The 16,533-nt window shown below is 41.1% G+C and overlaps 1 protein-coding gene across 4 annotated transcripts in view; it reads right to left on the bottom strand.

Annotated features, from left to right (window-relative positions):
* Positions 1-16,533, bottom strand: part of PDE4D (phosphodiesterase 4D) — a 1,060,501-nt gene that overhangs the window by 901,103 nt on the left and 142,865 nt on the right. The window contains exon 1 of one of the 4 annotated variants that reach the window (XM_075932866.1): positions 12,434-12,663. The exons of the other annotated variants lie outside the window; for them this stretch is intronic. The gene's annotated coding sequence lies outside the window, so the exon portion shown is untranslated. Of the gene's footprint in view, positions 1-12,433; positions 12,664-16,533 lie in introns of those variants that run through there. 4 annotated transcript variants of the gene reach the window in all.

The raw sequence follows: 16,533 nt of genomic DNA, 5'->3' as shown, positions 1-16,533 counted from the left end.
CTAGTAGAAGGTGTTCTAGCATTAACAAGAATTCACTGAAGCTCAGTGGAACATCATAGCTATGCCTACACTGGCCCCTTTTCCGAAAGGGGCATGCTAATTTTAAACTTCGTAATAGGGAAATCCGCGGGGGATTCCTACTTCGAAGTAGGAATAAGAGATCCTCCGGAATAGGGCTTTATTCCGGAGGATCGGGCCAGGCTAGACGCTCTTTTCCGGCTTTTCTACAAGCCGGAAAAAAGCGGCGGACATCTTTATTTAAATCCTGCGGGGGATATTTAAATCCCCCGCGGATTTCCCTATTACGAAGTTTAAAATTAGCATGCCCCTTTCGGAAAAGGGGCCAATGTAGACGTAGCCAACATGTCTAGTTCTTTCAGGGTGTGTCTACACAGCACAGTTATTTTGGAATAATAGTCACTATTCCTAAAAAAACTATGCAAGCATCTACACAGCAATTCCGTTATTTTGAAATAATTTCAAAATAATCGTTGACTTATTATGACTTCTGTAAACTTCATTCTGTGAAGAATAACACCTATTCCAAAATAGCTATTTCTAAATAAGGCATGTGTTGATGCTTCACTTCTGCTATTTTAAATAACCCTTCACCAGGGCCATTCTAAGTTATTCATCTTGTGACTCTAAATTGAGATAACACATCTACATTAGAGAAGCCTGCCTCGGACTAATATTGAGGTTTTCCTGCAGTGTACATGAGATATTTTGAAATAAGCTATTTTGGAATAACTATTCCAAAATAGCTTATTCCAAAATGACTGTGCATTGTAGACGTAGTCTCAAAGTCCTGTTACCAAAACTGTTTGAGGTGAAGATTTAAGATGTAGGTGAAAGGCTCCCCCCCTTTCTCCTGTGGTAGCAGGATTGTTGACAACCGCAGCAACTTGGATTTGCCATTGGATAAGTGGAATAGCTTGATGTACCATTGTTGTCTCAGTCCCTCTGGAACAGTGAAGATGACTCTGGCCGTTTTGTTTTGTTTTCTTTACAACTTTGGGAATTAAAGACAATGGGGGGAAATGCATACATTAGATCCATGCCCTAATATAGAAGGAAAGCATCTGTCAAAGACGGATTGTCCTAACCTGCTCTTGAGCAAAACTGAGGGCATGTTGCATTGAATGTGGTGACAAACAGATCTAATTCCAGAAACTGCTAATGACTGAAAAAACTCCAGATAACTGAATTCTGCAAAGACTGCTCATGCAGCAGTGAAGTGTCTCTGTTGCGACTACGTGCAATCTCATTGTTTTATTTTGCAACATCTAAGGCAATTAGTGCATTCTATTTAACCTAGTCCCAATGTTTTATTGCTTTGGGGTTTCAGTAAGTCAATTGAGCACCTCCTTGTGTGATCACATTATGTATTGTTGCTTAAGGCTGCCTGGATAACCTTTACTGCAAATCTGCAGAAGAAATGTCTTGGAAGCCAAATGATTCACCCTCTGTTCTAGTAAGTTTGCGTGTGACAAAAATTCTTTGAAATTCGGAAGCCACTGAACTACAAGACTGTGTAGACGTACATGCCAATCAATCTTGAGTGCATCTGTGGTGACTATTAACACAGGAGGAAGTGGGTTGAACAATACGCCTCTGAGGACATTCTGTGGATGTAACCACCACATTGGAGAAAGTTGAATGTCATTCAGTACTGTGGGTATTTTTAGCATACTGGGCTTCACATTCTTTAAAAAGAGTGTTGGAGTGGCCTCATTCTGAGTCTGACATGTGGAGTTAGGTATGCTTTAGATGCCATGAGGCCCAGTAACTTCCAAAAACATTACCCTTTGAAAGCACTGTAGCATCATTGTCTACATAGTAACCATTATTCTCAAAAATCTGTCTTCTGAGAGCAAAGCCCTTTTTATTAAAGATTGCCCTAATGTAGGGAATCCCAAATCAAAATAAAAAGGGACTTCTCTTGTTTACAATCAGACCCAAAGTTTCAGCTTCCAAAAGGGGTCCTACTCCCTTCCCAGAATGCCTCCTATGGAGGGGCTATATTTCCCACTTGCCCCCAGTAACTACAATACTCATCAGTCCTTGTTGGGTAAGGCAGAAGAGAGTTTCTTCCTACACTGCTCAAGACCTGAAACCTGAACCATCAGCAGTCTGGGATTACTTGTCACAACAATCCACTGCTATCCCAGGTTACCTCCTCTCCCTAAACACCTCTGTCACATGACCCAAGGAAGTTTCCTAGGAAAAACTCCCAAGAGAGATAGTACTGACCCTGGAAGTTTTCATGTTTCATCACCACCTTAAGTATATCCCAGTATACACAACAGGATGTCAGAATTAGGACCCTTCTAAAGAAACTGGTTCTTGCTGGTGACAGCCTCACTAATTATGTCAGCAGTTTCTTCCCCATTTCCCCCTTCCCCCCACACACACCCTTCCAGTTTATTTTAGTGAGGATGAGGCAAAACACTTTGGAAAAGAGCATGAGGAAGCAGTTCTGATCATATTTGTTCTTTCCTTGAACCAGTTCCATCTGATTTTGTACCTGATATGACATTCCTGGGTGCAATCCAGACCAGTGAGTTTCATCACCTGCCCTACAGCCTTGGGTGCTCAAAATGCTTTCTTGTGTCTTCTTGGGCTCTCAACAACATCAAACTTTAGGTCAGCATATGCTCTCAAGGTCCAATGATTGTTTTTATTTTAGCTGAAAAGAAAGATGGAAAGGGAGAGAGAACTTGGGATGATTTTGCCGCTCGCTTTGATAATTAAGTTCCCCTTTAAAAAGCATGTTCTTGGGTGTGATCCTTACATGGATCCTGGTGAAAGAAACAGGCTTCATGCTATCTCTGTTCGTATGCTGAAATGTACATTCCTTTGCCTTCTTTCTTCTCGCACTTACTGTCTGATAACTCTGTTTACAGTTTATATGCAAACTGAGGTAAACATGCACCCCTTTGTTTAAGACAGGCCTGTTTTGACCATTTTGACCTAATCGAGCCTATGCGAGTTTCAACATTCACTTTAAATATCATGCAGGTGGAGGAGAGCTTTATATATAATGTTGCTACCTACAGTTCACTATGGGTATGTCTACGCTACCCCCCTAGTTCAAACAAGGGAGGCTAATGAGGGTGACCAAAATTGCAAATGAAGCATGGGATTTAAATATCCTGCGCTTCATTAGCATGTTCCCAGGCGATTGCCATTTTGGAAGTTGACTAGCCCATGTCTACATGCGGCAGAGAAGGGTGATTCCGAAATAAACCCCTTACTTCATGGAATGAGGTTTAACTGTTAATTCAAAGTAAGGGGTTTATTTCAGAATCGCCCTTCTCTGCCGCGTGTAGATGCGGGCAGTTCTTCCAGGCTAGTCAATTTCCAAAATGGTGACCACCTGGGAACATGCTAATGAAGCATGCAATATTTAAATCCCGTGCTTCATTTGCAATTTCTGTCACCCTCATTAGCCTCCCTAGTTCGAACTAGGGGGGGTAGCGTAGACATACCCTATGATATTATTGACAAGTGACTTAATAGTTTTCAAATGACACTAATCTTATTCATCTTATTTATAAATTATCTAGAGATTGGGGTACTCAGTGAGGTGGAAAAAGTTGAGTTTGATATCATCTGCCTCAAGATAGTTAAGACCAAAGCAGGCTGTGAAGAGCTTCAAAACCTGTGGCACTCCTTGCCAGAGATATTGTAAAGATAAGGGCTACATCTAGACTGGCATGATTTTCCACAAATGCTTTTAACAGAAAAGTTTTCCGTTAAAAGCATTTGCGGAAAAGAGCGTCTAGATTGACACGGACGTTTTTCCACAAAAGCACTTTTTGCAGAAAAGCGTCTGTGCCAATCTAGATGTGCTTTTCCGCAAAAAAGCCCTGACCGCCATTTTCACGATCAGGGCTTTCTTGCACAAAACAAATCTGAGCGGTCTACACTGGCCCTTTTGCGCAAAGGCTTTGCACAAAAGGACTTTTGCCCGAACAGGAGCAGCATAGTATTTCCTCTAGAAGCACTGATTTCAGACAGTAGGAAGTCAGTGTTCTTGCAGAAATTCAAGTGGCCAGTGTAGACAGCTGGCAAGTTTTTCCGCAAAAGCAACTGCTTTTGCGGAAAAACTTGCCAGTCTAGACACAGCCAAGGACTTTAACAGGGTTCAGTAAAGAGCTAGATAGATTCAGGGAGGTTAGGTCAATCAGTAGCTATTAGCCAGGATGGGTAGGAATGGTGTTCCTAGCCCCTGTCTGGAAATGGGTGACAGGAGAGGGACCACATGATTAATCCCTGTTGTGTTCCCTCCCTATGGAGCTTCTGGTATTGGCCACTGTCAGCAGACAGGATACTGGGCTAGATGGACCTTTGGTCTGACCCCATATGGCCATTCTATGTTCTTACAAGTCATATTTTGTGCAAAGATTATTACAGTTATTACAGTAGTGTGTAGCTGTGAATTTAGGGATGCATATCTGGATATGACAGTTATCATGTTGATCTTTGATAAAGATCAGCTGTTCACATGCTCTCTTTTAGATCTAATCATCATCTTCCAAAATGTTGATAAAGTGTAGCTGAGAAGTCTGCAGACACTCTCACAAAGAAATAGAGTTATCCTGAAATGGCTGCCATCTACAAACATCCAAAAGGTGCTAGCATAGAATTTCTCATCTTCCATTTTGGTGCATGTGTGCAGGAGTTGGAAAGAGGATGGGATAGTCTGGACTACATTGCCATTTATACGCTGATGGTATTCTGCTCCACATCTCTATTTCATCAGACCTAGTATGCATAATTATGTAGATTTCCAAGTGTCTGGCAGAGACTATGCTTGGATGAGAGCCAGCTGACTGAAGGTAATTTCTGAAAAAAGACAGAGGCAATAGTAGTTAGGTTTAGGGAAAACAAACAGAAGAGAGTGGGAGTGAGCTCATAAACAAAGTAGGAAAACACAACCTAGATGAAACTACAATCAGGTGGGTGCATAACTGGCTGGAAAATTGTTCCCGGAGAGTAGTTATCAGTGGTTCACAGTCAGTCTGTAAAAGCATATTAAGTGGGGTAGTGCAAGAAACAGTTCTGTTCAATATCTTCATCAATGATCTGGATAATAGCATATAGAGGATTAGGTCATGCCAATCCACGCACGGGGCCAATTTTCTGAAAATTCCAGATATCTGGGAGTGGGGCGGGAGCTGTGCAGGGCCTACTGGGGGGCAGAGTGCTGCAAGGACTGGGATATGGCCTTCGGGGGGGGGGCCACAATGTGGCCTGGTGAGATGGGGTGGAAGGTAGGGGGCAGAGATGGTAGGAGCCGTTAGGGGGCTGACCTGTGGGGGAGGGCCAGGAGGCGCGGGGGTGCCGGGCTACTACAGTGGCCACAAGCCACGGGGGGGGGGCGGGCTGCCGGGAGCCCCCCGGGGCTGACCTGCTGGGGAAGAGGCCACAAGGTGCGGAGGGGGGTGCTGAGTGGCCATGAGCCACAGGGGGATGCAGCCTGGCATCACACAGCCAGAGCGACCATTCACCACTCCCCCAGGTTCATGCTGCGCTACCGGCATAAAGTGCCAATTTCCTTTTTTCGGCTCAAAAATTTGCTGGTTTCTAAAGTTTTCTGGCTAGTTAAGTGCCGGATAGCACAGGTTTTATTGTATACAAAAAACAGTAAATGACTGCCTAGGAATGAGTACTGCAGAAAGATCTGGGGATCATACAAGTTAACTATGAGTCAACAGTGTCACATTGTTGCAAAAAAATAATAAAAGTGAGCATTGATAACCACAACAAAATATTATGATAACATATTGATAACCAAGTCAAAATATTACCAAATACACAAACTCTGGAATTTAATTCAAACTTTGGTCCAACAGTGCTAGAGTTTTTTAGCTCTTCTAGGCAGGCTCAATAGATCTTGCAGTCTTTTCCTCTGGGAGCAGTTTGAATACAAAGATCAATCAACTATGGTTAGAATATTTTTTTAGCAATTTTAACATGACAGCTTAGATTTATTGTGTTATTGTTTCTTATGCACTACAGACTTCAATAAGTGGGATGGGTACATTGAAAAATAAACTTGATATATTTAGTTAGCACCCATTTTGTGGTGCGTTACATTCTCTCTCACACTTACCAATTTCATTGTGTTTGACAATGAAGAGTATTGTGACACCTTAGAGGCTAATGGATTTATTAGAGCATAAGCTTTTGTGGGTAAAACACACTTCATCTGATCAATTGGAATGAAAGTAACAGAGGCAGAAGTATAGATAGGGAAGAATTTAATTAGCCTCCTTAACACAAGCAAATCAGGGTGGAAGTGGCTTGTTCACAGCATTTGATGTGAAGATGTGATAATCCAGAGAGAGGAAACTGCTTTGTAGTACATTAACCAGTTCAGATCCTTATTCAATCCTAAACTGAGTATGTTCAATTTGCAAATGAATTCCAATTCAGCTATCTCTCTTTGTAATCAGTTCATGAAGTTGATGGATTTCCACTTCATATGGCTAAATTCATGCCTTGCATGGTGAAAAGTCTCAGAGGGAGCCATTCATTGAGTCAGTCTTATAATTCGACACATAAATTTCCTTCAAATAGCTTTACATTTACAGTCTCAAGGGGTGAACTCACAGAGAATGATAAATAGAGGAGACAAAATGATAGGCACATATGCAAAATATGAATGATAAATGAAAAGGGACATGGGGAAAAGTCGAGAAAAAAATCAGTAGGGGAGAAGAAAAACTAATAGGAATGTACCAATCACTAGACAAAATATGAGCAAAGATCCAGTAGTCATGAACATGGGAAAAAAAAAATGTTTAGGGTAAAATTATCTCCGACATTTTGGTGCAGTAAGGACACAGAAAATATTAAACTAATTCTGATCAAGTGTTTCCTACCTGAATGTAAGTCAAGTCAAGTGTATCCTACAGATACTTTTAAAAAAATGGTCCTGTAGCACCTTAGGGTACATCTACACAGCAACATTATTTTAAAATACAGGCAGTCCCCGAGTTACGCGGATCCGACTTATGTCGGATCCGCAGTTACGAACGGGGATTTTCTCGCTCCAGAGGACTGGAGCGGTGGGACACGCTGATCTGGAAGCGCCACGGGTCCGGCCCGGGTCCTCCGCCACTTTGCTCCGCGTCTCCCTGCAGCTAGTGCCCCCCCCCCCCCCCCAGCAGACCAGGGAGACGTGGAGCAAAGCCCGGGGCCTGTGGTAGAGCAGGTGGGGCGCTGCCGGTTGGTCCCGCAGCACCGCTCCTCGGCGCTACTGGACCAACCCGGCAGCACCCCAGTTGCTCTGCCCCAGGAGTCCTGATTCAGCCGCTGCTGATCAGTTTCAGCAGCGGCTGAATCTGGATGCCAGTTCCGACTTACATACAGATTCAACTTAAGAACAAACCTACAGTCCCTATCTTGTACGTAACCCGGGGACTGCCTGTAACTCATTATTTCAAAACAACTTAGTCCACATGTACACAGCACATAGTTATTTTGCAATACTGTTGAAATACTGTCAAGCTGGAGGACTTTTTACTCCAACTCCTGTAACCCTCTGTCATAATCAGGAGTGCTGACCAGTACCTGTTGACTACGGGGTTAACTCATGTACCTAGCCAAGGTGTTGGTCAGTCAGACAATAACAATGCAGGTAGAAATTTCCAACTGGAAAAGAGGGGTTTCTCTCTCTTTCTTCTTTGTTTTAAGATCAGAGCAGTTTCTCCCAGGTATTGAGGGAGATGGGAGATGCTTCTTTCCCTAAAAATGGACTTTTTAAAATGTGTAAGTAGGGAAAAGTTTAGGGTTTATTGTTATCCTTGTTTGCATGTTTGGAAATAATGTCTGAGCTGGTTTATCTTTTCTTTTTCAAGTTATTTTGGGGAAAAAGAGCTTGGGCTGCTCCTAAGGTTGGTTTAAAGTGTCCACTCCTATTAGTTTTATTTTGCGGTTCGAAGCACTTTATGGTGACCGTGAGTCCCCCAAAATCTGGGTATTAGGATTTTGTGGGGGGAAGTTTTTGTACAAGAGCTTTTGTACCAGAGGCAAGGTTTTGGAGTGCTCTTGCAGGCTCCAACTTCTGCATTCGTTGTGCCAGAGTGGGGAACAGCTTTGACACCCGCATTGTATGAGGAGTAAGGGAAGTCAGAGGAAGAGTGCTCTAAATTTTGAAATAAGATATTTTGAAATAAACTACACAATTGACATAGCTCAAATTGCATAAATTATTTTGAGTTAAGCCCTGCTGTGTAGATGCACCTTTAGAGACTAACAAAAATATATAAATAGTATCATGCGCTTTCGTGGGCACAACTCACTTCTTCAGATGACAAATATTGAGCAAAGGCCCACAGTTTAAAATACAAAGCAGAAAAAGAGGGGATGGGGGAGGAGAAAGAAAGGAAAAAGAAAAGGAAAAAGGAAAAAGCCTATTGATTAAAGTGTCCGTGCTAAATGAGACTAATAGAGTGGGCTGTAAGTGCCTGATACTTAACTTTTGATATCATTTTGGTGTTGAATATAATGGTCCATCCAGTTCATGCCATTTGAGACAGTATCTGTGTGTTACCATTTCAAATAACTGATTTGTGTCCATTAATCCTTTGTTGTAGAGACTGTCCAGTTTTGCCAATATACCAGTCCACACAAGAGATCCACTTCCTTGACACTACTGTGAACTGTATGGGTCACTCTGCTTAAGGTGGCAAGTTGTAAATTGTTTCCTTGAATGGACAACAAACCTAATGGAGCTGAACTATACAGAACACATTGGATGGAGGGGGAGATATGGGATTGGCAGTGTGTTGGGGTCCTGCTGCAAGTAATACTGAAGACAGCTAGAAAGCAGAGTGAGAGCTGTGATTAGTGTTTGCTGGGGTCCAAATTGCTGAGCCAAAATTGTGTCTATAAGCAGGCTTTGACCATCATGGTGTGTGTGATGAGCCTAGGTTGGGAGCCACAACGGTGAAGCACTGTTGCACCCAAGGCTGCAAGGCAGAAATGTCAGCTCCTGACTGGCCTCGATTGCACCTTAGACTGTCATAATTCCAGGATCACCTTAGCTCTTTTGGCCACAGAATGGCAGTGGAAGCTCATGTTCAGCTGATTATCTACCACAACTTCCAAATATTTGTTAATGTCACTGCTTCCAAGATAGAGGAAAGCAGTTTAAATAGGAGCATCACCCTATTGTGTAAATATGACTTACAGTCTTTGTTCATCCATTTACACATTTAGCCTTATTAAAGCACATACTGTTTGGCTGTGACAAGCTTACCAAGTGATCTGTAGCAGTGACCTGTCCTCCTCATTGTTTCCCACTCCCCCAGTTTGTACATCATCTGCAAACTTTAGCAGTGGTATTTTTTTTTCCAACTCTTTGATAAAAAATGTTACCTATATAGCCAAGGGCAAAGAACTGGCCTTTGAAGAACTCCAGGTCAGTGAGGATTCTCCATTTACAATTACACTGAGATCAATTAGCCAGTTTTTAATCCATTTAATATATGCAATGTTAATCTGTGTAGTTTTTAGAATCAAAATATTGTTCAGTACCAAATACAATTTCTTACAGAAATCTAAATATATTGCATCAACACTTACTTTTATAAACCAAACTTGAAAACTTTAAAAAAATAAATCAGGGAGTTTGAGAGTATTTTTTTCCATAGACCTTGCTGATTGACATTAATTATATTACCTTCCATTAATTCTTGATTAATCAAGTCCTGCGTCAGCTGCTCCATTATCCTGGTCAGCACTGACATGAGACTGACAGGCCTATGATTACCAAGGTCATTCCATTTCCATTCAGCACTAGTTAATCAGCACTTCTCAAGCTCTTATTTTTTCCTTCACAAAATTAGATCTACAATACTTACAGAAATAAAAGCAAGATGTTCTACAGGTAGAGTTATAACGAAAATGTAGTTCATGTGTACTCTTCAGTCCATTTACACACACACACACACACACACACACACACACACACACACACACAGTATATTTAAATAAAATTGAATGAGAGGAGACAAAACCATTAATCATTTTAATAACTACATCTCTAATTAGGATGAGTACACTGAGTCGTGTTAAGTGGGTCAAAATATAGCATATAGCTTTTTCCAAAAGCATTACGCAACCCACACTTCCCTAGAGTGGTGTTCTTTTGCCCTGTAGCGGCTGGGCTATATACAGGATGTATATACTGTCCACACTGCAATTAAACACATGGCTGGCCATGGATCAGCTGACTCAGACTTCTGTGGCTCTGGGAAGGTGGCTGTTTAATTATAGTGTAGATGTTCAGGCTCAGGCTCAAGTTCTGGGTCTCCCACACTCTAGCCGGAGGCCAAATGCTTGCACCACAATCAAACAGCCCCCTAGCCAAAGCCCTACATGTCAGATTCCACTGATCCAGGTCAGCTACAGATGTTTAATTGCACTCTATATGTACTTGTAGTGGTTGGAAAGACTGCTGCCTATTGCTTAAGCATCAGAGGTAACAGATGCAATCCCTACTTGTGACAATTCACTTAGGAACATCATATTTAAGTCTCGATGAAAATCAAAAATCCATTCTAACCAAAGATAAACTTTCCATACCAAATCAGTACAAAAATTATAGGGAAAGGATTACCAGAAAAAGATATATTTAATGAAAAATAATATTGCTAGCTTCTGGCCTAGAAATCTTCTGTCAATTTCACTCTTTCTTTGAAGCCAGAAAGCAGAATTGACATTGTGTAGTCGGAGGCTGCTCAGCTCATTTGGCTTAGGCAGTAACTAAGCTGCTGGGTGCTTGCTTGAATCAAGCCAGGATGCTGGGACAGTTCTGGACTCTGCATGTTGCCATCTTGCTGTGCTATGTCTCTTAGGGATTGTATGGGTGATAAGGAAAGCCATAAGGTCATACCATGACAGGAAGCTATTTTAATTTTCTTGATGGAAGCTTACTTTTATGTTTATGGTGATAAGATAAAGTTTGACATTTTCAACAGACAATTTCAATTTTATGGAGAGAACCTCTTTTCTATAAAAATTGAGATTGAAAATGTCCAACCACTTGTAATCACATTTCAAATTGTTTAATATAAAGAAGAAGAGGGATGATATGGATGGCAACTTTCTCTGACAATAGGAATACTAAAAAGCAGGGAAAGGAAGAATTTCACTTCTGACTGACTGCTACAAGTAGCTGATCAGGATTCCTATGCTTATAGCTATCAGGATGGTGCAAAACACCACTGATTTCCTGAGTCAAAACAGAGTTGTATATATAAGAATGAGTCAACAACTCAGCAGGAAACAGTTGTCTAGATAAGTCTTTAACAATAAAGTTCCATACACTCGTACTTATTTAAAGCTACAGAAGTAGTTTGGGAGGCGCAATTAAGAGAGAAGCAGCAATAAATGAAGAAAACAGACTTGTTTCCCAATAAATACGAGCAAGAACCTACAATATTCTCAAGAAAGTAAAATGATATCGCTCCAAATAATATAAGTGAGCCTGAAAATGACAGAAATAACTCAATATAATATTAATTTGGTAGAACACTGCAAACAAACTGGAAGATATTACAATAATATAATAGCAATAATCTATTCAATCCAGATCCATCAAGAAAGGTAGTTTGGCCTGAGCTGGAAACTCAAATCACCAATTAAAATTTATTGCATATAATCAATTTTAAAACATTTACATTTATACACCATTTTCTATCCATAGATCTCAAAGCACTCACTCAGTCCACAAGATCACAGCTATTCTTTGCTTTATTAAATATTTAATAAATTCTCCAAACCAGAATGCAGAGGTACAATAGGATATGATTTTGAAAATGATAGATGTTTGCAAAATAGCAACAATTCCAATCTTAGAAAAAACCATAGTATGATTAAGGAAACCAAAAAAAATTACATGGAAGTAATTACATGGAACTTCTACACAAGTTATTGAGCAACCACAGAAGCAGTGGACATTTCAGGAAACAAATAAAACTTCTGTTAGGTAAGAATAAGTAAATAGTTATGGTTGAAAGGTTAGAATCTCATTAAATACTATATGTTCAGAAAGGTATGCTCAAAAGATTTCCAAAATACTCCATTTCTTCTGCTAAATATTGATGTTCATGCTTTTCCTGCCTAACGTTCTAGGTATTTTATTTGTTTGACTCCATCTGCAGGAAGTACAAGAATAGAGAAATTCCAGCAAGTTATTTCTATATAATTTCACTATATTTAGGGGTTTTTTTAAGTAAGAACTCCCAAAAGACACAGAATGAGAGAAAAGGGACAGTAAAAGTGGCTATATGTGTGAGTAATTGATACTGCTGTTATGTCTCCTTTATCTCAATTCAGTGCTGTTTGCAAGTAGCTAAGATACAGTACCACTTGATGATATAATTTGGAAACAGCAAGAAGAATCAGTGCTTACCTCAGACTGCAGCTTTGTGAAGCCTTTGACTCAGTACTGTGTGGCAAGTAATATTTCTACAACAGACGATTTTACTGATTCTTCCCACAAGGTAGACAGACACCTCGTGTAAAAGAACCCTTTAGCCATCCAGAGAGGATCTTGACTCCAAGTTATATCATCCCTGCCCCTGTTCAGAGAAGCTCACAATATAGAGAAATAGACAAACACTCAGAGGGTAGAGGGAAGATTAGAGTGTATCTATAGTTATACTAAGGAAAAAATAACCAACACTGGCTGGTGGTCTGTACGAAATTAACTTGGATGACTTGCTCTAATTTTTGCCTTTACAGAACAGCATAAACAGTGTTATGCTGACATGCAAAAAATATGCCTACTCAACACAGGCACATGCAAGAAATTTTTGGTTAACACTTGTTCACAGGGCCCCATGATTTGTACTTGAGCAGTCACATAATTGTGCCCTTTAGGCACATACATTTTTGCATCTATACATTTGATGTTTTCCATAAATTTGAAAGAGAGCAGCTTAATACAAACATAAAGGTATCACCTCAAAAAATATCACTGAAAGCGGGGAGGAAAGGGAAACCACATCATTGTCCTTTGTAAAATTCATATAAAATGTCTGAAAAGCTGTATTGATGGACAGATTGGAACAGCAGAATTCCTGTTCATTTTTTCCAGATCCAATCATTCTAATGGGGATAGCCATTTATGTGTTCAGGGCCCTATTCACCTCTTACAAATGATTCTTATTTAAATCCAAAAACTCTCGTTTCTATGCATCCCATGAATGACTGATTTGCTGAAAACATTTACAGAAGCACCAACTTTTGAGATGACATTAGAAAATATTTGCAAGAAATCGATACTAAAACTGTAAACAATAACATACACATTTAAACTATGATTTGATATGGCCCAGAGAAGTTGAAGACCTTACAATCTTTAATTCATTCATCTCCTCATTCCCCTTGTGAGATAGGAAAGTGCGACAGTTTGAACCACTCTAGTCCAACACTCTCAGGATCTGACCACTACTGAGCCAGAGAATTTGCTTAACCATGGCAGGTCACTATTGTCTAGCAGCATTGCCCACACTTCCACTGCTTACTGGGTGTGATGGGGTGAGGTAATAGGAGACCCTTTAGGGGACCTCCAGGAGGGCTGAAAAGGCCACTGCCACTCGCTTCCTTGCTCTCTCTGGAACTTTTCACTGCTCAGTCCTGTAGGGCCAAGACCCTGAGCTGAGATCAATGCTCCCTCGCCCAAGAAGCAATGCAGGCACTAAAATCTCTTCAGATCCAAGGAGAATGCAGTTTAAGGCCCAGCTTCCTGGAATACCATTCCCAAATGGGATTAGAACCCCAAATCAATTACAGTAAACTTCCAATAATCCGGCACCTTTAGGACCCAGGGGGTGCCGGATTATCAGATATGCTGGACTATCAGAAGGGGGGGCTATGAGGGATCTTGGGTGGGGTGGGGGGGACAGAGGGACAGTGTTACAGGAGCAACCCAGCAGCACCCCAGCTGCTCTGCCCCAGGCATCCCCAAGTCAGCCGCTGCTGAAACTGACCAGCGACTGACTCGGGGAAGCCTGTGGCAGAGCAGCTCCAATTGTCCGGCTGCCTGGAACACTTCCAGGTTCCAAGTGGTGCCTGACTAGCAGGAGTGCTGACCACTGGATGCCGGACAACTGGAGTTTTACTGTATTTAGGTAAGCCCCCTTTAACAATGAAAGGGGGAATGTACACATTGATTGTTCCCCCACGTAATAATTATTTAGTCTGGGCTTGATGGTAAGTAAAAGTGATTTTATTAACTACAAACAGTAGGATATAAGTGGTAATAATTGAGAACAGGCAGAGCAAAGTAGATTACAAACTCATAACAACAGAAACGATTAGCTAACTCTAACACTGAAACCTCAGGACGCAAACTTATTACAAACTCACCCTAAAACTGTTTCTTTTCCAGCTAAGCCTTCCAAACTAGGGCTGTTCCTCTCCTAGGGATCTTTGGTTCCTTCCCTCTGGTATGCCAGCCAAAGACCAAACCCTCCTACTTTCCTATTGTTTTTAAAGATTCCCTTTTTGCATGGGAAGTCACCTGGCCAGACCCTACCAGCCACTGCTAAGACGTAAGGACAAAAGGCTATTTGTAAATGATTGCCCAGACATTGAGGTCTCCCAGCAATGGAATCACCCTTGATGGCTTTCCATTTATGCATTTAAAATCATAAGTTTTCCTACTCCATATGTCTAACTTTACACACAAGAAAAATACTTACACCAAAACAAGATAAACAGATCCAGCGGATTATGACATGAAGACTGATAGGTTACATGAGATAATTTGCCCAAAGCATCTTTGAGTTATGTATATTTGTGATCATGAATCCATTTCATAAAGCACGGGGAGGTGGTTTCTGTCACACTGGGCTCTTAGAAGACATATGGGGGAAATTAGAGCTAAATAACAGCACAAAGCACTGAAAACCAGGACTGGTAGCTATAAATCAAACTTCATGGAACTGCGGGAAACTAGACCACACCCATGGTAAGTGGTTATCTGCAGGGCTCGAGAAATAGCGTAATCTACTCGCCCATGGTGAGTAGACTACACCCAAGAAGAGCTGGCATGGAGCAATCTGCGCATGCACAGAGCACAGAACCATGCGACTGGCGAGCACAGCTCGCCGCTGCTCAGCGAGCCCTGGACATCCAGATAACTAAAATCATGCTCGACAATAGATGTTGCCATGCCAAAGAGAGCCAGACTAGAGAGGTTCAACCTGTATTCTTCTTAATTTACACATTGGAGATGTAAGGTGCAGAGACACCAAAGAACTTGACCAGGATTATATAGGATGTCTGTGGTGGAGAAAGATTTCAGCCAATCTCCCCCATGGCTCAGGCTGGGACTCTCATTTCTGAACCATCCTTCTTATCCTCAGTCACTCTTTCAACAAGAGAACAAATACCATGTGAGCAACCTGTCCAATTAGAACAGCTTGAATTTTGTATATTTTACAAACCAGCTACAAATGACGAATTGTTCTGAGAAATGCTCAGGCAGATATTTTTGAACAAAAAAGTTTAAGAAAATCAGAATTTACGGACAATTGACTAACACGAAGAAAAGTGAGTATTGTATAATTTGTTCTGAATTATTTATCTAGCTCTGCTCCTTAACTACTTTCTGACAAAGAATCAAAATACCAATACAGAACTCTTTGATTCACTAGCTTCTGGGTATAAAAATGGGCCAGGAAGTTCCAGTGGGACTGTCTTCTGAAATCCAACATCCTAAAAGATGTCTAAAAGATTATAACAGATCATCAATGATGCCTTCAATCAGAGCATCACATATCTGATCCTGTAGTCCCAGCCCATACACAAAATAATACTTTTGACTTTTCCATTTAAAAAACCATGCTAAAAAATTACTAATTCCCGTACTCATTATTTTATCTTTCCATAACAAACAGGCAACTGAATACTTTGTTGTGTTTAAAAGCATTCCTTCTGCTCTGAAGAGGAAAGGGATTCAATGACTAGAATATCAGCTTACTGGAAGCATTTGTTCTCTCTCTATCCCTGAAAGTGATCTTACTTGCTTACTCTAAGGATTAGGTCTATATTTTGTTTTAGCTTTTTAAAAAAAAAAATTATGAAATTGAAATACATTTGAAAATGAGAAATTGTTTTGCATTGAAAATGTAGTCTCTTTACTAAAGGTGCCTCTGCTTATTCTCTGGGAAGATCCTGTGTGCTGCAACCTAGCCCCAGATGCTACAATTCCCATGAGTCCTGGAGGAAACCAGGAAGGAATTGACTTTTGTTTTGGGAGATCTGAGTCTCTCCATGTGTGTGGAGGAAGATTCAGCAGTTTGTGGACTCTTCCCTCTGTTTTTTTGGAGTGGAAAGGGAGCCAGGCTGCTGTGAAGGAGTTTGATCCGGTTCAGGAGCTGTTATGTTGCAGTTAGAGGCTGGGACAGCGAGCCTTTGGAACTGGGATCTAGCAGGCTGCTTCTGATTGCCCTAAAAGGGAGGCCATTTGGCTGTACTTGTGGCTAGAATCTACTCTGCATC

The sequence above is a fragment of the Pelodiscus sinensis genome, chromosome 6, assembly GCF_049634645.1.
Source record: "Pelodiscus sinensis isolate JC-2024 chromosome 6, ASM4963464v1, whole genome shotgun sequence".
Lineage (NCBI taxonomy): Eukaryota > Metazoa > Chordata > Testudines > Trionychidae > Pelodiscus > Pelodiscus sinensis.
Note: the sequence above shows the minus strand (reverse complement) of the source record. Positions and strands in the feature narration are given on the sequence as shown.